At 36.6% G+C, this 24245-nt stretch overlaps 1 protein-coding gene and 1 long non-coding RNA gene across 4 annotated transcripts in view; one reads left to right on the top strand and one right to left on the bottom strand.

Annotated features, from left to right (window-relative positions):
• The first annotated feature begins 333 nt into the window (after positions 1-333).
• Positions 334-24245, top strand: part of LOC117339516 (serine/threonine-protein kinase 32B-like) — a 155268-nt gene continuing 131356 nt past the window's right edge. For all 3 annotated transcript variants that reach the window (XM_033901164.1, XM_033901166.1, XM_033901165.1), the window contains exon 1: positions 334-895. The gene's annotated coding sequence lies outside the window, so the exon portion shown is untranslated. The remainder of the gene's footprint in view (positions 896-24245) is intronic.
• On the bottom strand, positions 20187-21986 carry LOC117339518. The gene is made up of 3 exons (XR_004535225.1): positions 21665-21986; positions 21471-21541; positions 20187-20902 (listed from the first exon to the last, which is right to left on the bottom strand). It is a non-coding gene; the product is annotated as an uncharacterized LOC117339518 (long non-coding RNA).

Genomic DNA, 24245 nt, shown 5'->3' with positions numbered 1-24245 from the left:
AAAATTCGGTAAAAATGACACTCCTTATAATGAACATCGGGGTGTCATTTCTATCGGATTTTAATCTAGCCCTCCCCCCCCCCCCCCCCCCCCCCTCCAAAAAAAAAAAAAAAAAAATCTGAAAATGCATTTAATAAAAGGGAAACATGACGTCATAGTTACAAGTTGAATGCATTTGAGTAATACATATTCTTGAAATGAAATCAGAGTATAACAAACTAATGTTACTGTTACCAAGCGCCAATGTTATCGTGCATCTTTCCCGCCAAACACTTGCCTCTGCAGCAATAAAGGGAAATAACTCTTACAACTTTCTCACAAGAAAATCGATTTGTTTAGGAAGTGGATCGAGAGTTGATAGACACAAAACTAGGAGCTAGCATTTGTTGGAGGCTGGTGTTACCTGTAGCCAGAACACTACTTCTGCTTAGCTTCATAATTGATTGGCAAGGCACGTGACGTTACGGGCATAATCAGCACAGCAGACGAACCTACACAGAATGGTACAGAGCCGACAGAAATGACATGCTCGCTGACGATCCATGTAAACAACCCGTATCATTCCTCGGCGAGGGAGTATAGTGCTAAACAAATCCAATGGATTTGATGACAGGTTTTTAAGATGACATTGGCTATTATTGAGTAAAGAGTTCTTTTAGAGGAAGCAACAGCTTTATATATGAAGATTATAGACTCGAATTAACACAACCGCCTTGCGTTTAGCAATATTAGATATATTTGAATTCCAATACTAATCCAGTTACCATATACTTTGGCAATCAGCTGTTGGCACCCGTTATCCATACCGAGAGCAGTGCTGCGACAACAACCTTTCTTAAAACGACATTATTTGGCAAGGACAATGGATCGACGAAAAAGAAAAGGATGGGGAAAGGTAGGTCATGCATTTTTGTCTTCCTTCGACCTCTGTTAATGAATCAATTGATTTACATTAGATAGCCCCTCGATTAGTATCAGTAAACCTTTGATGCTGTACTTGGAGCTATCTGTATAATTGAATGGTTTGAATTCTGATGTAAATTCTATTGATTTTCTGCAGTGAAGCTGTTTCACAATTAGCACAAATAGTTATTTTACAAGCAAATCTATAAAAAATCTTTTCAACTGAAATCACTGCAATACTAGATCTGAACCTGTGATTATCAACTAGCTGTTCATGATAGCCTGTTTGTTTTTACACTCCTCTTGTCAAGTTGTCAACCAGTCCAAATTTCATGGAACATACAACCTATATTTAGACTTAAACAAAATTAAAAATATGACAAAATTGAAAAACGATTAGATACATTGTATATATACAAACCAAATGGTTCAGTGAGGCTCTGAACCTTAACTAAGCTAGTAAAGAGTTTGATGCCAAGAAATTAACAAAAGAAGTTAATTATTGTAAAAAATAGATAGTTAAATAAATACATCCTCAGTAGAATATCACCCAGTTTATTATACTCTTGGCTTTGGATTCAGATCTACATTGTAAGATCAAACTTTCTGTTTAAGTTTAGATTTGAATACCTGGTAGTAAAGTACTAAGAGATGGGAATCAGTTTCACTTTCAGAATCAATAATCAGAACACAAAATCGATTGATTGTCAATTATAATTTCGGCACAGAATTGCCACTTTTGTAGAAAATAGGTGTACATCACAAGTACAGTATTACATGTCTTAGCCTTGTTATCAGTAAAGCTACTAGTAATGGTCGTAAATATATTTAAATCTCCTTAATCTCTTGTAAACGACCAATAAATATATCAGTAGAATATAAGATCAAGTTTTTCTTGGTTCGGTACCATTACAAATATATGCCAAACCGTTGCCTTTTCAAAATTGTCATCCATGATCTGTTTTATTTTATTTTTATTTTTTGACTAATTTGCTATTATTTTCGATTACCGGCCCACCACCACTTAGTGTAATTTTTGCCGTTTTTGGGACTGCGATTTTTTGCCGTTTTTGGGACTGCGATTTTTTGCCGTTTTTGGGACTGCGATTCTCATCATCAAAAAGTTAGCCTTTTTTTCAATATGCTTGGTTACTTTTCCCAATGGTATTTGTAAAAAGACTTGTCAAAAATGAAGTCTAACTCAATTCTTGTTAAAGTAAATCCATCATATAGAAATGCTGCTTTGATTATGGTGGTGTGCTTCAATATTCTACCTGACTGATCTTGTCATGCACAGTACATAGTGATACTTTCGTTTCTGTAACTCCTGGAAAGTAAAATGTCCCAGTTTGTATAGTTTGAACAAAAACAGCAGAGGGAAATTCCATATTTCAAAGGGCCTCAGGGACACCCCAGCTACAGGGGCCCAGTCCAAAAGTGTAGAAATTACACGTACTTGTACTATATATGAAATATCTGTACCCAAACTACACAAGATCTGGTTTAACATTCAAAGGTCTGTTTTGATGATTGGTTACTGAGCAAGGATTTTTATCCTTTTGTTATGTAATGCTAAGCATTATGTCAGATGATTAATAATTATCGAAAATCAGTACACAACCCATTTCAATTAATCGACTATGAAATTCCTTATGAGTGACAAAGCTGTAACGAAGGGATGTTAGTTGTAAATCCATAATCAGTTATTGGTTATTCTGGGAAAGGACTACCGACGTACAGATTAATAATTGATCACAAAATTCTGTTGAAATTTCATAATAAAGGAATAAACTCTCAAGTTTATTTTATTAATCAAAAATGCTGAACTTATATCCTTAGCTTATATGAATAAAATGTGTCTATGATGGACATCATTATGATTTATGTATGTTAAGAAGGCTATGAAATGTTTTTATCTAGACCAAATATTATTAAATTTAATGAACTGATGAATACAACTAATGTTAAAACACTAATCAAAATGTGTACTTTTATCAGAATAATTGATAACATAATTTGTCCTCCTTGGTAATAATGTCAATGTTATGTTTTGAAACAGACTGCTTAATGTATCATTAATATATATATTATATTGTAAATATGTTTTCTCTATACATCATTTGAGAAGAGAATAAAAAGAAAATATTAATCTACCTATAATCAAATGCAAGATATTACGGTCTATTATCAGATCAGTTGATGATTAGGTAATCTCGTCACTGCTAATCAGTTGAAGTTGCAGTACAGATGTTTGTATTAATTTCTGATTAATGATAAGCCTGAAATGATTTTGGAAACAGAAATTGATTTCTGATAACCTTAAACTAGAAACGGTAGCATCACCATTGGGTGGGGATTCAAAATTGTACAAATGATGGAGCTGACCCCCCAGGGGCCTGAGGAGCAGGGCCAAATGTGGTCAATTGGGCTATATTGATATAAGCGACTTCTTCTCTGAAACCGAGCAATGGATATATTGCTCATAATTGCCTGGTAGCATCCTTTTGGGGTTAGGATTCAAAATTGCACAAATGGTGGGGCTGACCTCCCAGGGGGCTGAGGGGTGGGGCCAAAAGGGGTTAATTTGGCTGAATTGATATAAACAATTTCTTCTCTGAAATAAAGCAATGGATATCGCTCATATTTGCCTGGTAGCACCCCCCTGGGGTAGGGATTCAATGGATATCGCTCATATTTGCCTGGTCGCACCCCCCTGGGGTAGGGATTCAAAATTGTACAAATGACAGGGCTGACCCCCAGGGAGCTAAGAGGCGGGGCCAAAAGGGGTCATTTTGGCTGAATTGATATAAACAATTTCTTCTCTGAAACTAAGCAATGGATATCGCTCATATTTGCCTGGTAGCACCCCCCTGGGGTAGGGATTCAATGGATATCACTCATATTTGCCTGGTAGCACCCCCCTAGGGTAGGGATTTAAAATTGTACAAATGACAGGGCTGACCCCCCAGGGAGTTAAGAGGCGGGGCCAAAAGGGGTCATTTTGGCAGAATTGATAAGTAAACATTTTTTTCTCTGAAATTAAGCAATGGATATCTAATATTTGCCTGGTAGCACCCCCCTGGGGTAGGGATTCAAAATTGTACAAATAATGGGGCCGACCCATCAGGGGGCTGAGGGGTGGGGCCAAAAGGGGTTAATTTGGCTAAATTGATATGAACAACTTCTTCTCTGAAACAGCTCATATTTGCCTGGTAGCATCCTTTTGGGTAGGGATTGAAAATTTTATAAAGGAAGGAACTGACCTCCACTCCCCCCGGGGTGCAGAAGGCGGAGTCAAAAGGGGTCAATTGGTTTCAACAACTTCTTTTCTGAAACTAAGCAATGGATATCACTCACATTTGTGTGGTAGCATCCCTATGGGGTTGTGCCAAAAGTTAATTTTATTTCATGGATTAATGCATTTTTTGACATCAAATCCTCACGTACCCATATAAAATGCCTATGATACAATGACATAGCAATACCAGTGACAAATATACTTAATCATCATTCTTGTTTCATATCTCATGAAATCCAGGTCAGCAATACAGGCCCTCTGGGCCTCTTGTTGATTGAAACGTTCATTCCGTCCATGTGTAGTCATCTAGCCAAGTTAAATCCGAAATGCAATGGAACAAGTTCACAAAATTTCACATAACGGTTGGGCCTATAGAAACACATCAACACTGACTTTGTCAAAACGCACATTTCGTTGTGCATACTGCAGAGTAAATCCAAATATGTCGTTAAATCTTCTGTAACAGGACTTTCACAACAATCCAAATACACCGCTTTGTCAACGTACAGGTCGAACTCTCGCCAGTATGGGCGTGGCCAATTGAACGACTTTGAAAGCTTCTTACTTAACAGCGTATTTGTAGCGAAGTAAAACAATATTTCTATATATATTTTAATACCAGTAAACGTGTCAGAATGGGGATAGTACATTGTTTTCATGACTATACTAGCGATTAGTACATGAAATTTGGTTTAAACTCTCGACCTATCGATCTCGAGTTCAAACCAAATTTCATGTTCTAATCGTCAGTATAGCCACTCAAAACAACGTACTATCCCCTAAATAGACGTTTTACAGAAACATTACACTTGATATCTGTTATTGCCGAGTATAAAGCTATATCATATATTACAAGTTTACCACTTTCTCTGCTATAATGTTAAAGCTTGATGAGATGTAAGTATTCAACCAAATTTGTAGTTTTTCATGCTTTGTCACACCCATGTAGTTTCTCTGTAACATTGTTAATGTAGGTATAAATAATTTACATTTTAGTGAGATAGAAACAGCATATTAATCACAGTGAGAACTGGTTTACTTTCAACTTTAAATAAGGATCTGGGAATGGGTCTGATACTTAGGATTGATTATCAGACTTTCGGAATCAATTGATAATAAGTCATTATTGCCAGAGTGTTTAAAACTGGCCATGATGATACAAACATGATAGAGTAATTTAACCCTAAAAGGTTTTAGGATCGTAGGACTTAAACATAAAAGATTAATCTAATGTGACTGGTTGTTATTTGATACAAATTAAGTCAATTTAATTTGTCTTTATAGGTTTCAGTTATAACATATATATTGTATCAACTGTTGTGGGTAAATCAGATCATTAATCGGTCAGATACAGGTTTGTTTGATATCCTGTTTGGCGTGTTGGGACAAATGTCATATTATGTACTGAATACTGTAAACATGGCTATTTCTGCAGGGTTTAAGTTTGCGATATCGATAGGTAAACTGTACATGTATGGGTTATTTGTGATCAATGTACCTTTTTAGGTCATCTGACCCAAAGGGTCAGGATGATCTATATATAGTCATTGTGTTCCGTCCGCAGCTGTCTCCTGTCCACTGTCTGTTGTCCGCTGTCTGTCGGCTGTTAACATTTCACATTTTTTATTTCTTCTCATAAACCACTGAACTAATTTCAATGAAAACTTCATTGGCCAAAGGGCAACCAAATTTGTGGACTAGATCGCCCCCAACTCCTAAGGCATCTGAGGGGCAGGACTAAAAATGGTCAAATTAACAGAAATTTCAAAAATCTTCTTTTCAAGATCCAGATATTGTAAAATCATGACCACAAATATTCTTCTTTATAAGGTGCTTTATCAAAACTGTGACATTCATAACCCTTGGTTCGTAAGTTTCCTCCTGGGGAGTGGATAAACTTTACTATATTTATATAAAAAGTGCATGAAAGTGGGGGCCTCTTGTCAATTTTCTTCTCTTGTTCCATCTCAGTGGGATTGATCTGAAGCTTGCCATGAATGGTCCTGAGATTGTGCTGACGAAGTGGTCTGATTTTTAGAGCATTTTAGAAATCCAAGATGGTTGCCACAGCTGCTATCTTGAAAAACAGACTTTTGTTCTCCTAGTGGCATTGTGCTGAAAATTGGTCGGGATGTTAAGGAAAGGAAGCCAACAATGTGTTTTTATGTTTTTGGCTTTGTCAAAAGTTCAACATGTCGTCCTCAGCAGCCATTTTGTACCATGATTGTACTATACATGGCTTTCTTATATTTCAAGTTCCACCTGTGGGATATTATCCTGAGATGGTTCTGGCTAAGTGTATATATTTTCTGAGATGGCCATTATTTTGAAAAAAACTCACCTTTTAAACTCTTCTCCAGTCCCATTGGTGCCAACAGATCTGAAAATTGTTGGTGATATTAATGAAAGAAAGCTGACAAAATGCTCTCATTTTTCACCTTGTCAAAAGATTAACATGGTAGTCATGTTGGCCATTTCATAATATGATTGTTCAATCATGGTTTTCTTGAATAACATTATCTTAAACAATTATCTTTTCAAGTTCCACAACTTGCTACACTGGTATATGGTGTAATGTTATCAGATGTCTATTATGGCCGGTGGGCCTCTAATTTTATTTTGCAAATGTTCTATAAACATCACATGCATGACAAAACCATACCATGTAGGGGAAATTCTTGAGGCTGAATGGCCTTCAGTGTATTTAGCGTAAATCCACTTGTGTAATTGCCACATTGACAGTTCACAACTCCTATTTATACACTACAAAAATGGCAGATTTCAATCAATAGTATGCTTATGATTGAATATGAATAAACATTGTGCTTCATTTTGGAAATTAAAATACTGGATACCTGATGTTGCTAATAATGGAAAAACAAAATTATTGTTTAAAGATACCACCATAGACAAAGAATAAATGTGATCCATGGAAGAGAAGAATATGAGTGCATATTTTTAAACAATACCAAAAGTTACATACTTTACACTATACTATTACAACCATCCAAATGTTACATACTTTACACTTTCACCACCCTCCCCAAAGTTACATACTTTACACTATTACAACCCTCCAAAAGTTACATACTTTACACTATCACCAACCTCCAAAAGTTACATACTTTACACTATCACCAACCTCCAAAAGTTACATACTTTACACTATTACAACCATCCAAAAGTTACATACTTTACACTATCACCAACCTCCAAAAGTTACATACTTTACACTATCACCACCCTCCCCAAAGTTACATACTTTACACTATTACAACCATCCAAAAGTTACATACTTTACACTATTACCACCCTCCAAAAGTTACATACTTTACACTATCACCACCCTCCCCAAAGTTACATACTTTACACTATATCACCACCCTCCACAAAGTTACATACTTTACACTATCACCAACCTCCAAAAGTTACATACTTTACACTATCACCAACCTCCAAAAGTTACATACTTTACACTATTACAACCATCCAAAAGTTACATACTTTACACTATCACCAACCTCCAAAAGTTACATACTTTACACTATCACCACCCTCCACAAAGTTACATACTTTACACTATCACCACCCTCCAAAAGTTACATACTTTACACTATCACCACCCTCCAAATGTGACATGCTTTACACTATTACCAACCTCCAAAAGTTACATACTTTACACTATCACCACCCTCCAGAAAAGTTACATACTTTACACTATATCACCACCCTCCAGAAAAGTTACATACTTTACACTATCACCAACCTCCAAAAGTTACATACTTTACACTATCACCACCCTCCAGAAAAGTTGCATACTTTACACTATCACCACCCTCCAAAAGTTACATACTTTACACTATTACCACCCTCCAAAAGTTACATACTTTACACTATCACCACCCTCCAAAAGTTACATACTTTACACTATCACCACCCTCCACAAAGTTACATACTTTACACTACTCACCACCCTCCAGAAAAGTTACATACTTTACACTATCACCAACCTCCAAAAGTTACTTACTTTACACTATCACCACCCTCCAAATGTGACATACTTTACACTATCACCACCCTCCAAAAGTTACATACTTAACACTATCACCACCCTCCCCAAAGTTACATACTTTACACTATCACCACCCTCCACAAAGTTACATACTTTACACTATCACCACCCTCCAAATGTGACATGCTTTACACTATTACCACCCTCCCCAAAGTTACATACTTTACACTATCACCACCCTCCCCAAAGTTACATACTTTACACTATCACCACCCTCCAAAAGTTACATACTTTACACTATCACCACCCTCCCCAAAGTTACATACTTTACACTATCACCACCCTCCCCAAAGTTACATACTTTACACTATCACCACCCTCCAAATGTGACATGCTTTACACTATTACCACCCTCCAAAAGTTACATACTTTACACTATCACCACCCTCCAAATGTGACATGCTTTACACTATTACCAACCTCCAAAAGTTACATACTTTACACTATCACCACCCTCCAGAAAAGTTACATACTTTACACTATATCACCACCCTCCAGAAAAGTTACATACTTTACACTATCACCAACCTCCAAAAGTTACATACTTTACACTATCACCACCCTCCAGAAAAGTTGCATACTTTACACTATCACCACCCTCCAAAAGTTACATACTTTACACTATCACCACCCTCCAAAAGTTACATACTTTACACTATCACCACCCTCCACAAAGTTACATACTTTACACTACTCACCACCCTCCAAAAGTTACATACTTTACACTATCACCACCCTCCAAAAGTTACTTACTTTACACTATCACCACCCTCCAAATGTGACATACTTTACACTATCACCACCCTCCAAAAGTTACATACTTAACACTATCACCACCCTCCCCAAAGTTACATACTTTACACTATCACCACCCTCCACAAAGTTACATACTTTACACTATCACCACCCTCCAAATGTGACATGCTTTACACTATTACCACCCTCCAAAAGTTACATACTTTACACTATCACCACCCTCCCCAAAGTTACATACTTTACACTATCACCACCCTCCAAAAGTTACATACTTTACACTATCACCACCCTCCCCAAAGTTACATACTTTACACTATCACCACCCTCCCCAAAGTTACATACTTTACACTATCACCACCCTCCCCAAAGTTACATACTTTACACTATCACCACCCTACCAAAGGTTACATACTTTACACTATCACGACCCTCCACAAAGTTACATACTTTACACTTTCACCACCCTCCAAAAGTTACTTACTTTACACTATCACGACCCTCCACAAAGTTACATACTTTACACTATTACCACCATCCAATGTTACATACTTTACACTATTACCACCATCCAATGTTACATACTTTACACTATTACCACCATCCAATGTTACATACTTTACACTGCTATTACCACCCTCCAAACGTTACATATACTTAACACTACTCACCACCCTCCAAACGTTACATATACTTAACACTACTACCACCCTCCAAAAGTTACATACTTTACACTACTCACCACCCTCCAAATGTTACATACTTTACACTATTATTACCCTCCAAAAGTTTGAGCTTCTCATTCTAGTTTTTGAATTGAGAGTAAATGATTAATTAATTGTATACTGAAGAAATCCATCATACTCCGCCTTTATATTTTGTAATGCGACTTCTGGTATTATGATTAAGCAATCATCTTTAGGACTCTTTTTTTTATCATTAATTTGTGTTAATTAACATATTTCTATTTTTTTTTAACATTAATTTGTGTTAATTAATATATTTCTACACTGTGGATGCCATTTTTAAGAAATTTTTGTGAGAAACAGTATGTATTGTCAACACTCTAGGTCTTAATTGTTTTGTGACGTTAATGTGGCTATAAACCCAAAGTCTGCACTGTAATGATATTGGTTGTAACCAACTGACCTTGCTTAAATCAGTATACATATTTGCTTGTATACGGTCAGGCGAACCATTATATGACACACCTTTCCAGTTCCAACTTTTATTCATTTCGGTAAACATAAACTGATGATGTATCGATGGAATTCAATCTGTTACTAACTCAGCCTCTCCTATTGGAGAACAGCAGACCACATTTCCCGAAGTTATCTCCTCCCTGTCCTCATGGGTCTCGGTCTGTCTTAGAGTTTTACTGAAATTTGGAATTCCTATCTTTCTTTTACAACATATTACACTATCTCACAATAGCACCATGTTCTTAACAGACTGTCTTCTGTCTAACATCAGACATCAATCAATTTTCACCTCTCTTTCTCTGCGTCTGATTATAAAACATATAAATACTGCCTTCACACGGTGACACCTCCCATCCCATACTGTCATAGTTTCAACCCTATACACAAATAATTCCTTAGCTTCTTAGATGTAGACTACATAAGAGGTGATCATCACTACTAACAGATTACCATGGGATTACCATAGAGCTGTTATCTATTTTCACATTCTTTTTCAAACCAGGAAGTTAAACACATGGTATACATGTAAGGTCCCCTGAGTACCTGATCGAACATTTACGTGGTCTAATAAAGGATAGTGGTCTAATAAAGGATATACATTAGCTGTTATTGACGACAGGTGCAGGTGCTATCTGCAGTGATTCCGTGATATATGTCTACCTTATGCTGACTGGAATGTTACCTATTGAAACAACACAACAGCTACAAAACTATACTTGACAAATAAAAGTAAATAAATAAACATATAAAAATTCCCCCTGCACAACACCTTAGTGTGTAATAAAAATGTAAAACATAGCATGTATGACCTTTCTAGACATTTACCTGGCTTTATAAGCTTCTTAAGTCCGAATCACATGACCTGACTAAGCAAGGTCATGCAGTTCAAATCACTTGACCTGACTAAGCAAGGTCAGTCCGAATCACATGACCTGACTAAGCAAGGTCAGTCTGAATCACATGACCTGACACAGCAAGGTCAGTCTGAATCACATGACCTGACACAGCAAGGTCAGTCCACATCACATGACCTGAATAAGCAAGGTCAGTCCACATCACATGACCTGACTAAGCAAGGTCAGTCCGAATCACATGACCTGACTAAGCAAGGTCATTTTTAACAAATCATTCCAGTGGAGACTTTGGGTTAAGCGCCACATTAAGGTTGCATGTAAACATTTTGATTTCTCCATTATCAAAGGTGCCACATACATTTAACACAAATTCAAAAGGCTTTAGCAAATGCAATACTTATGGATGGTCATAGCACAACAGTTTCGTGCCACTCAGGGTTAGATAATGAGCGTCCCACTCAGCATCGCATACCTTAGACACTCATGGTAGACCCTAAGCTAGCAGTGCTCAAACTTCAAAACGAATTGAAACGAAATGAAAAAGGAACCATTGAAAAAATGAAAAAAATATTAGACTGTATATAGGCCCAAGTGTCCCTTCATCGGTGTAAAAACAACACACAGGTAAGAATAAATTTATCGCAATATTCACTCTGTTCTTTAACTCTTGTAAAGTGCAAAACAAAAGCAAAACAAAACGAAACAAAATGAAATGAAGCAAAGCTTTATAGGCATGCAAATTGCATGGTGTATTGGGTGCACAAAAATTTTATATATTAAACATATGATTCTACCAAAAATAATCACAAATTTACTGGTGAAATATCTTTTTACCAATAACAGTATAATCATTAACTATGTACAGTATTTCTTACCTACCTGCTAATTAATAATCACTGATAACTAACTAGATTCGCTTTCAAAATGAAGGGACGTTACTCTTACAATAACATGTTTGCTTTTCATTCATTAGTTAATAGTTATAAGTAGTTCAGCTTGCTATAAGCGTCATTTTAAGCACATTAAGCTACATTATTAAATGCATGTCTGACCTAGTGTTTAGATGAAAAGAACAAGTTAATCTTACGAAAATCTCTGAGCAAAGCTGAAATAAAATAAAATATATTCCTTTTACAACCATAGGAAATCCACTTAACTAATCCAGTACTTAAATATTGTCTTAATCATATCCAGAATTATTCACAGTTCATCAAAGTTACAGAAATGGAGTCGTCCTCTATTATATATTAATGCTTCCATTCTGTCCATACTCCAGACCAGCCATACAGGAACAGTGCGTTAAGCTGGCATTTTTGTACGAATAGTGCCTTTCAAGTACAGCAATTTTCCTGAAACTCTCACTTTCTACTGTCAGGTACATACCTGGCATTCCTACCATAATAGGAGTTGCTTACAATCACCTTTGTCATGTGATTTTAGATATTATCTAAATGGTACCCTGAACCAAAACCTCAATGTCATTAATACTGAGAAATCCTTCATACTTTCTACTTCTTAGAATTGTCAGCAAGACTATGCTCAGCTACATGTTGCTAGAGTCTACCATGATTTTCTCATAGCAAATATTGTCCAGCCTCTAGAACCACCTTAATAGCCTCCATATAACTCTGACATTTAGCATCTTTTGGAACATGATTTGCATTGCATATCAGAAAATGTCAACTCTCCAACTAACCAAACCCCATTGATTACAGCATTGAAAGAAGAATGGAACAATATTCCCTTCAGGTGATTTGACATTCTAATAAATACTATGCATAAGAGAATCCTTGAGGGATTCCTCCAAGAAGTGCCAACACTAGGTACTGAAGTGTCATTTTTTTTGTGTGGGGGTGTACTCCGAGTGAATATAGTCTGACAACATAAATGATGTCATTCCTTTAACAGTATTGTAAAGAGTAGACCTATCCCTTTCAAAAATATTGATCTATATTTAATTCTATCCAAATGATTGCAAGTATACTCAACAAAAAAAGAATTAATAACTTTTGAGCATTTGGAATGTAAGGGTTCTGCAGTATGTCAAATTTGTATTTGATGTTAGAGAAAACACTCCTTTGCTTTTTTCGCTTATTGATCACAGAAGCAACTTTGAGGATCATGCAGTTAAACTTTAATGTCAAACACATCAGTTTTTTATTCACAGTTTGTAAGTTGAAGTATTCAAATTGTTGAGTTCTATGTTTCAAGGTCACATCTGAGGACCAGATGTGCCATTCACCTTTACTTGGATTAAAAGTTCAGATCGGGAGAAATGAAAATTGAGAATATGATTTATGAGAAAGACTACACAATGTATACAGAATAGATATGTTCTCATTTTATTTGTATAATTTGTGTAACAGGAAGGAGTAATGAAAAATATTCTTCCCACACTTTGGAGAGGCTAGAACAGCATTGTCCAGATAATCGAATAGGCAGCCGATTCATGACAATCCATTAGGAGTTACCATCATTGAAGATTATACTGAATCTGTCATCTTGCCTTTTATAATCTTTTCACATTTCAATCAAACTTCTTCTCAAGATTCACTAGTAGGATTCAGCTCAAACTTAGCTGAAATGATCCTGAGATGGTCCTGACCAGGGTATCATTTCACAAAGCTTCGTAACTTACCAACGTTTGTAAATATTTACGAAAAAGTTATGCAAAACTTACGAAGTTTGTAAGACCGTTTCACAAAGGTGTTCGTAACTTTTATCGTATCTTACGTCAAATTATACATTCTCCCGGTAAAATTATACCACTCTCTAAATTGGAGGTAAAAAAGACGACACTTTTGAAGTGAAAATTGTACGCCGCTCCTTTTCCCGAGTCCCGTACCCACACTATAAACTTCCTTTTGTTCTATCAAAACAATCGTATTATTGAGAGAAGATCAAATTTTCTGTAAAATTTCAATATGATATTGTCTGTCATCCGGTAAAACAAACAGTAACAATGCAATTTTCACAGATTTTGCCCACTGCTCACAGATACACCGTATTTGACCTAATAAGGGCGCCTGCCCTAATAAGGGTGCCCCCCATTTTTTACATGAAAAAAATCTTTGGCTGCATATGGCGTCATGATTATGGTGTTCAGAATTAATAAAAAATATATATAATACACTTACCATTTTCAGATTTATTTGTCCAATTAAAATCACAAAATTAAATCGCACAAGCGCTTCACAAATTGTCATTAACGTTGAACGTATCAACTGCAACACAACCACGGGAAAAACTTAAATAAAGGCTAATGGCCAGGACTGGCACAGTCGTAGTAATCATCAGCGTCATTCATATCACTGTCGGAGTCATCACTGCTTTCAGAAAGTTCAATGTATATTATGCACATCGGCACTTGTGTTTTCATAAACAGCTTGCGCAACATCAACATCAACTTGATCGAAGCCTTCAAACACCTCATTTTCCGATTCCGACTCTGCCATGAATATATCGTCTTCAGTTCCATCTAACGCGTTAGTTATTCCACATTTTTAAAATGATTTCCGAATAATTTCTGGTGTTATATTTATCCAAGATTCTTTGATCCATCGGAGAATGATTTTTTTGGATGGCGGCCGCCGATTTTCATGTGCAGTAAGGCTCACTTCTCCGTTGAACAACCACTCGTCATACTTTTCAGCGGATGCCGATTTAAAAGGTCTATTCCACGATACATCAGCAGGCTGTAACTTGCTTGTACAGCCACCCGGAATGTAGGCAAGATCAGTATTACATCTTTTCCTAGCAATATCTTTGACCTTTTCTGTGAGGTGACCTCTAAACGTGTCCCATACAAGTAATCGCTTGTCCGTGTTATTTCTGCCCCACACGGTTTTCAGCCACAGCGAAATTGTGTTTTCGTCTGCCCATGATTTCTTACCGCTACCACACATGTGCACGATGACTCCACTAGGAATATCGGTCTTCGGTAGGGTTTTATCTCTGGGTAACAAGACGAAAGGTGACATTTTTGTTCCATCCGCGTAAGCTGCTAACATTACCGTTAGTCTTTCTTTCTCGTGACCCGTAGACATTACGCTTACACTTTTTCTTCCTTTGATATCGAGGGTAGATTTTCCTGGCATTTCCATCCAAACGGGGGTCTCATCCATATTGCCGATGCATTTTAAATCATAATTACGAGACCGTCTCATTCTGTTAACGAAACGTAGGAAATAATCAATGCGGTCATCTATAGCCGATACACTTTTTTGGGCAATGTGTGTTGTTCGTCTCATACTGATATTGTGTCTTTTTTTGAAGCACCGAAATCATCTGCTTGAGGCTTTGAAAGACTGACAACCGTTTTCTCTATGTAGTCTAATCGCCTCTATTTTTTGGGACCTTCCCAGTAACCCGAACACCGCTTTCGCGATGTTCCTGGAGCCATTCCATCAATTTAATGTCAATATCCAGACTGTGCACTTTTCTTCCGCCACCTGTCAATTTTTTCCTTTTCTTTTCGCTATTGATGATTTTTTCCTCATTTTTTCGCCACCGCTGAACACATTTTCTATCAACACGAAAATGCTTAGCCGTTTTCCTGTTGCCATTTTCTTTAGCAAATGTAATTACTTGCAGTTTAAATCTATTTTCATAACTTTTCATCTTGCCAAGGTGACAGGTTGTCAATGAAAGACGGCACGTGCTAGAATTCTGTCTAGACAGCAAATAAAAGGATTTCGCGGGAAGTTCGCTATAGTCTGTTTCAAATTTCAACGTATATTTATTCTTTGATCTTTACACTGCCTGGTGCTGCCTATAGTCTGTTTCATAAAACTTCGGAATTTCTAACCTTAATAAGGGCGCCCCCGCCGTCAATTACCCGTGCCCTGCGCCCTTATTAGGTCAAATACGGTATGTAATGCTCTTAAAATAGACTAACTATTGGCACAGTCTGCCAATATACCTACAATTAGTTGCATGTCAATAAGTATTTTGCCTGCATCCTCCTTGACATTCAAAAACTCTGTTTCCACCTGGAACAATTGCTCACATTCTCTTATGCTAATTTGTAATTGAGTACGATGTCATTTTTGTTCAAAAGAGCTTGCTTGCGTACAATTTGGAATTGTTTTCTAAGTTACGACAGGGGGGATAATGGAGTAAAGTTACGCAAGGTTTTTGCGTAACTTACAAACGTTTGTAAGTTACAAAACTTTTGTGAAATGCTTAGTAATTCGTAAATCTGACTTACGCAAAATTCGTAAGTTATGAAGCTTTGTAAAACGATACCCAGGTGTTTATTTTTCGGGTCAGCCTGAAATCCAAGATAACTGCCATCTTGAAAAACACATTTTAAACTTCTCCACCAGTTCCACTGGTGCCATTGAACTGAAAATGGATAGGGATGTTAAGGAAGGACAGTCAACAAAGTATTGTTATTTTTCAGCCTAGTGAAAATGTCGACACGGCAGCCTTAGTGGCCGTTTTGTAACATGATTACACCATCCTGGTTGTTCTAAACACAACCTTTTTCTTCTTCTTAAGTTCCACCAGTGGGATTCAAACTTGCCAAAAATTATACTGATATGGTCCTGACTAAGCGGTGTTATTTTTTTGGGTCAGTCAGAAATCCAAGGTGGTTGCCGTGGCCAACAGTACCACTATACTTGCTTACTGAGTATATACTTCAATAGTACAATTAAAGGTCTTTAGAGTCGGATGACCGTTAAGTCCCATGAGTTTTTTGTTTCATTTTTATTTTATTTTTTTGCATGAAAGTTTGAACCATATGTATTTCCACTGTCCAGTGAAATCCACCGGTGTTCCACAGCTATTAGCTCACCTAGTCCGAAAGGACCAAGGTGACCTTATGCCATACCGTGGTGCCTGCGTCCATCATCCGGCACCTGTCGTCTGTCCGTCCATCAACAATTGACTTCTTCTTCATAACCGCTGATTGGAATTGAACAAAGTTTGACTGGTAGGATCATTATGGGGTCGGGACTAGAAATTGTTCAAATGGTGGGGCTGATCCCCTTGGGGGCTGAGGGGCGGGGCCAAAAAGGGTAAATTTGGCTTAATTGATATAAACAACTTCTTCTCTGGAACTAAGCCTTGGATATCACTCATATTTGTCTGGTACTATCCTTATGGGGTAGGGATTCAAAATTGTACAAATGATGGGGCTGACTCCCAGGGGCCAGAGGGTGGGGCCAAAAAGGGTCAATTTGGCTTAATTGATATAAACGACTTCTTCTCTGGAACTAAGCAACAGATATCACTCATATTTGACTGGTAGCATCCTTATGGGGTAGGGATACAAAATTGTACAAATGATGGGGCTGACCCCTTGGGGGCCTGAGGGACATGGCCAAAATGGGTCAATTTGGCTCAATTGATGTAAACAACTTCTTCTCTGAAACTAAGCAATAGATATTACTCATATTTGTCTGGTAGCATTGTTATGGGGTGGAGATTAAAAATTGTTCATATGGTGAGGCTGATCACCCGGGGGCCTAGGGGCGGGGCCAAAAGGGGTCAATTTGGCTCAATTGATAAAAACAACTTCTTCACTGAAACTTTGAAATGGATATCACTCATATTTGTCTGGTACCATCGTTATTGGGTAGGGATTCAAAATTATACAAATGGTGGGGCTGATCCCCTGGGGGCCTGAGGGGCGAGGCAAAAAGGGGTCAATTTGGCAAAATTGATATAAACAATTAATTGTCTGGAAGAAAGTGATATATATCTATCATATTTGACTGGTAGCATCCCTAGGGGTGGGGATTAAAAAAACTATGAATGGTCTAGCTGACCCCAGGGGGCTGAAGGGTGGGTCTAAAGGGTTCAGTTTGGCTAAAGATATATAAACGACTTGTCTAAAACTAAGTTATGAACATTGCTCATATTTGATTGGTAGCATCCTTATGAGGTAGGGATACAAAATTGTGCAAATGGTGGGGCTGACCCCCCTGGGGGCCTAAGGGGCAGAGCCAAAAAGGGTCCATTTGGCAATATTGATGTTAATGACTTCTTCTCTGGAACTAAGCGATGTATGACATTGATATTTCAGTGGTAACATCCCTAGGAGGCTGGGATTCAAATTTATACAAATAATGGGGCTGACACCTCTCCCTTGGGTTTTTCCCAACCCTTGGAGACTTATTACTTTGTTTTATCTGTGAAACCATTCAGATCCCCACCCCATAATCATATATAGCCTTGCTGGGCATCAATAGATGAACACAATCCTGATGTGAAAATAGGCTCAGGGTTCTTTCCCCACCCTAAGGGACTTATAGTTTCATTAAATACAATCATTTTGAATCTTGACTTTGTTTCTGGGTTATATCTTGAGGCAGTTGAGATCCCCACAACATAATTATATATAATCATACATCAACAAATAAAGCTATTAGCAAATGGAACATAAACATTATTTTGATGTTTGCTCAAATAAACCAGGTGAGCGATACAGGCCCTCTGGGCCTATTGTTAGAATTCCACTGATACTCCAGTAATGTCAGTGGAACTTGTAGTGGTATTATTGAATGCTAGTGGAATACAGTAGAATCCACAGGAATTTTCAATGGTACTAATTTTTATCCTTTCTTATATTAGCGCCTCAAAGAATGACATAATCTAAAAATGTATTTTATGTATAGATGCCACAAAAGCCATGGCAGCAAATGATTTAACTTGTATGGTTAGTCATCAGGCCAGTATCATTTCAAAATAAGCAACCATTATATTATGTAGGAAGAAAATCTAAGAAGTCTGTCATTATGCATAGCTTACCATGACTTTTTATCAGTTGACCGCACTACCTTCATTACCTAGTCGCCACCACAGGAAGGTGATATTGATTCTGCTATCAAAGAGTTTTACTGCTTCCATGTGTGTAATGGCATACTACCCATCTTTTTCATGAGTAAACTTAAAGGTTTCCATGGAAACCTTAATTAGTAAAATTATACAGAGATTGACAGACTTTGTAATTATTTTGTACATAAATGATGGTAAGGCTTGCAGTACACATAGATCACAGCAATTAATCACTGTATGGTATGTAATGATAAAAACATATTTCTTTCTAATGATGGATCAGAAATAATGACCTAGACAACGAATCTGTCCTTCAATCTCACTGTGATGTTGCATGACCATAGGTATACAGAGCATGGGAAATATGTGGCTCCACCTAGGGGTTCAATTTGGTAGAGGACAGCTAAGTGGTTCTATTTGGTGATATTTTGTTGCTGACTATCTGGTGTATGTTGAGTGACTCCACCTGGTGTATGATAAATGTCTCCACATGATGCATGCATTGTGACTGGAAAAAATAGCTAGGTGGCTTAATAGCTGGGAAGAATCTGTTTGGTTATATTTTGTGGCATATGTTGAGTGTCCCCTTATGAATTTGCAGCATGATCACAGCATAGATGCAGTATGAATGCAGCATGGAATTGCAGCATGAATGAAGCATGGCTGCAGCATGGTGCCTAATTTACCTCACTATATATTCTTACTAGTTAAAGCATGATTGCAGCATGTTTCAATTATGCAAATTATGCTGGGATCATGCTGCATTTATGCTTTAAGGAAGCATGGCTGCAGCATGATCCCAGCATGGTCTGTGAAGCATGATCCCAGCATGGTCTGCAGCATGATGCCAGCATGGTTTGCAGCATGATCCCAGCATGGTCTGCAGCATGATCCCAGCATGTTTCAATTATGCAAATTATGCTGGGATCATGCTTCAATCATGCTTTATGGCAGCATGGTTTACAAAATCAATGTAAATCATGCAATAAAAACTTGAAGAATACTTCTGTATTACATTTTATTTGGTAATTAACATGGTATAAAACTTTTCATACAGGCTGTTTTTTCTAGTTCAAACATTTACAACTCATCAATGAAATGAGAATGTGACAAAACAAATTTTAATTCTAATTTACCCATGGTACTTATTTTATTTGCCTCTTATATTCTTTTTCTCAAAACTTCCATCACATACACAACACAGCTATCTTTTTCTAGTACAATTTTCAAATACAACTAATATCAATTCATCCTAGCTAGAAGTGGTTTGTTTCAACAAAAATAGTCAACAAGATATACAAGTTCAATGTCAGTACATATACTACAGTATGTATTTATAATTCTGGTTTTTTTTTCTAAAATAGTAGGAAAATAGTATAAAATAATATTTTCCAGCAGAGTTAAAGTAGGATATGTATACATTTTGTCACCGATGCACAAGACTGATTTCAGACAGTATACACAGTTTCCTCGAAGTAGCCCAGATGTACTGGAAACTGTTTTCATGTGTGTCCGTGAACTTAAAATAAACAAAAACAAGCAACAGTCGAAGACTACTTCTATCGAATTTAACATTATTTCTACTAAACTGTGAAAAGATTATCATAATTTGGGAATCAATTCTAAATACTGACTAAATGAAATGTTGATTGACAATTTGAACAATGGTGTGTTGTTTGATGTAGCATGTACTGTAGTGATATATCTCGGTCACTGTCCCCGGGGATTTCAATACAACCAAGCTTGAGATGGCTATATTATATTTTGTTGCTAGTACAACAAATAACTAACAAGGATTTTTAGATTATATACATGATTTTTTTTGTATATATATTAATGTTTACACTTATTATGAAAGGAAATGTTGTATACCTCGACAGATAACATATCTCGAATAATCTTAATTAATGTGAAACATAAACTTCTTAATTTCTCTTCATTCCTTTCTGCTTTGTGTTAAGTCAATGCCATCAATTTGGACCACAATGCATGCGGTGTCCCTCATTCCAGAATGTACTGCATGCAGACTCAGTCTCTGTTGGAAGAAAGAAAGAATTTTAGAATATTCTTTTATTTCAAAATTAGAATAATTGTGAAGTTTTTGAAGATAATGTATGTATTTAACTTATGTACTTTTCATAATCACTTTGCTATCATTTACATTATGTTTGCTTTGGAAGCCTTTTTATCAAGAAAATTTAAGCCAGCCACACAAAGCTACAAAATAAAACTTGCCAGAATGACTTAATTATTAATTAAATCAAGCTACTCCCGAATTCTCCATCAGTTCATATCAATGTGAAACTGCAATATACTATACATAAAACAATGTTACTTACTTATAATTCATCTTAATTCACCTATTTCATTTAATCGTTTCAATTTGATGCAATAATCTGCAAACATCGATCCTCAAAAGTGTGGAGGTAAATTAAGATCTTTCCCGAAAGGTTTCATAATCCAAAACACAAATTTTCCTCACCATTGTTTGTGAATACGTATGTACGTCATAATCATAACAAGGGTTGTGTGAGTGGGGAAAAAATGCAATTTAAGTCGGGCCGAAGATCGTTAATAATAAATAAATAAAATTGAAAACTTACGATTGTAACACATGGATCGGTACTGCGTTTCATTCAGTCGTGTAATCTGTGATAAATTAATCATCAAAACCCTGAAAAATAAAAAAAAATAGGTATTATTGATATGAATAGATCTAGTCTATATCAAATTCATCGTCGTAGACGTAGGTGAAACGATGTCAGAACGTGAAGAAGATTATATAATTAAAACTTACCCTGTCTCGTAACGATGTTTGTCGGCAAAAATATGCATCGGTCGTCAAAAACAACGAGAAAGCTGATATTCTTTCGTCGGTAACTTGGAGTAAGTCGATCTTCTTCAGTAAGACGGGAAACAAACTTCGTTTTTAGGCTATCGTCGTGTTTGTTTATACTTTTCTTCTGGAAATAAACATCCGGTGAATTCAAACATGGCTATCAGACTTCCCGCTAAACTCGTGTGTGTTGCATCATGGGATAAATACTTTACTGCCAGAGATTAACACGATTCATTTTTACTTGTGCGTGTTTTTTATTCTAAATCATAAACTTATATTGTGTCATACTTTTAAGATAAATATTACAGTATTTAATACTTGCATCATACACATTTAGATCGCACGAGCTCGAGGAGCACTCTCGTCACATCTCGGGAGCAAGGTAAACAAACGAGGTCATAGGTGAACCGAACGATAAACATGTAATCTGACCAGAGGTTTTGGCCTCGTCTGTCATACGCCTATTGTTTAATATGGATGTATTTTCAGACGAGGAACCGACCATATTCACGTTTTCTTTTCATGTTCACGATTTCAAATAATTCAGATTATTCAGGGAATATATCGTTTGTTAGTAAAAACTCATGTCGAGGTCGAGATCATCACAGCGCTTAACTTCAATATACGTTTTACAAGAAAGCGTCCGAGTGACAACATAAGTTCGACACATGTTTATTGGAGTTTATAGCGATGAATGTTGTGTCAAACACGACGTGATTTCGTATGCTATTATCAGATGTAATCTTAACACCGCATATATCCAGAAAGTATGCGATACAAAGACAAAGAGCAGGTGATTTTAATCTTATTTGATTGAATTAAAAGCGATATTCCAAGCACATGTGTAACTGTCGGTAGAGTGACCCCGATTTTGTTTTGGCGATCGAACTACATGTATGGCTACCTGGTAGTAAGCTGGTGCATGGTAAATGGCAACGTCTTGGTTTATGTCAGTGTTTGGATAAAGTGACTGATTCTATCTCCGATAAAAAGTGTATAATCGAAGCAAAAGTCAATATACTGGTTCTTCAAAAAACGATCTAAACTCTGAAAATTTGAATGAAATTTTTATAGGGATGAGTTTTAAGTCGTCACACGAATGTACTAACTTGCAACATCATCAATGTTTAAGTTAATTCCTTCTGAGATAGAACTACAAGTGAAAGCTGACAAAATATCACATTTAAAAGCTGTGAACCGTTATACTAAACAAAGAACATACTTATAAATGAAATATTTAATTAAAATAATTGTTATTGAATTTTAAATAAACATGTGTGGTACTGATCAAGTATAAAAAGGAAATTCTGCAACACAAACATGTTTTTAAAAATTATTTTATTTTGATACCTGGAAATTTTCTATATTTTATTTAAAATTAAAAAAAAGATACTAAAATATCTAACACCAACTTTTGATAATTTTCTATATCTTATTTTATTAATAATTGTTTAGGTTAATCTTGGTATCTGGGAAATTTGGTCCTAGATTTTGGATCCTCGCTTGGACCTACATTTCACCCACAGAAATTTTGTGATGTCCGAACAAAGGAATGCCCTTTTAAGCTAATACAGAATGGCAAAGCATATACACATTTCAACTAAATAATTCATGTTAATACATGAAAGAATGGTGCAGTTCATTAAATTAACTAAGTTAATACAGCATAATTGCAGCATGGTACAGTTTGTATCTAAAATGGCAAAGTTAATACAGCATGGTTGCAGCATGGTACAGATCCTATCTAAAATGCCAAAGTTATTGCAGCATGGTTGCAGCATGATGCATTTCATATGATAAATTTACTAAGTCCACACAGCATGATTGCAGCATGATATAATTCGATATCCAAACTGGCAAAGTTATTGCAGCATGGTTGCAGCATGGTACATATCCTGTCTAAAATGACAAAGTTATTGCAGTATGGTTGCAGCATGATACAATTCATATGATAAATTTACCAAGTCCACACAGCATGATTGCAGCATGATATAATTTGATATCCAAACTGGCAAAGTTATTGCAGCATGGTTGCAGCATGATACAGTGCATATGATAAATTAACTAAGTCGACAAAGCATGATTGCAGCATGATAGAGTTCAGATATTCAATTACCTCAATTTTTAAAGCATGGTTGCAGTACATGCTGTACAGAAGCATGGTACCATGCTGCTATGCAGCACATGCTGCAATCATGCTGTGAAACTAGCAGCATGATGCCAGCATAAAAGCAGCATGATTGCAGCATATGCTGCATTGCAGTCCATGCTGCAAATTGATAAGGGATATCTCCACAATGTTTTGTGGCACTGTTTGGTATATGATAGATGGCTTCACCTGGTGTTTGTACCTCTATCTGGTATAGTATAGGTGGCTCCACCTGGTGTTTGTACCTCTATCTGGTATAGTATAGGTGGCTCCACCTGGTGTTTGTACCTCTATCTGGTATAGTATAGGTGGCTCCACCTGGTGTTTGTACCTCTATCTGGTATAGTGTAGGTGGCTCCACCTGGTGTTTGTACCTCTATCTGGTATAGT

Source organism: Pecten maximus, chromosome 12 (genome assembly GCF_902652985.1).
Source record: "Pecten maximus chromosome 12, xPecMax1.1, whole genome shotgun sequence".
Classification (NCBI taxonomy): domain Eukaryota; kingdom Metazoa; phylum Mollusca; class Bivalvia; order Pectinida; family Pectinidae; genus Pecten; species Pecten maximus.
This window is presented reverse-complemented; position numbering and strand designations above follow the sequence as displayed.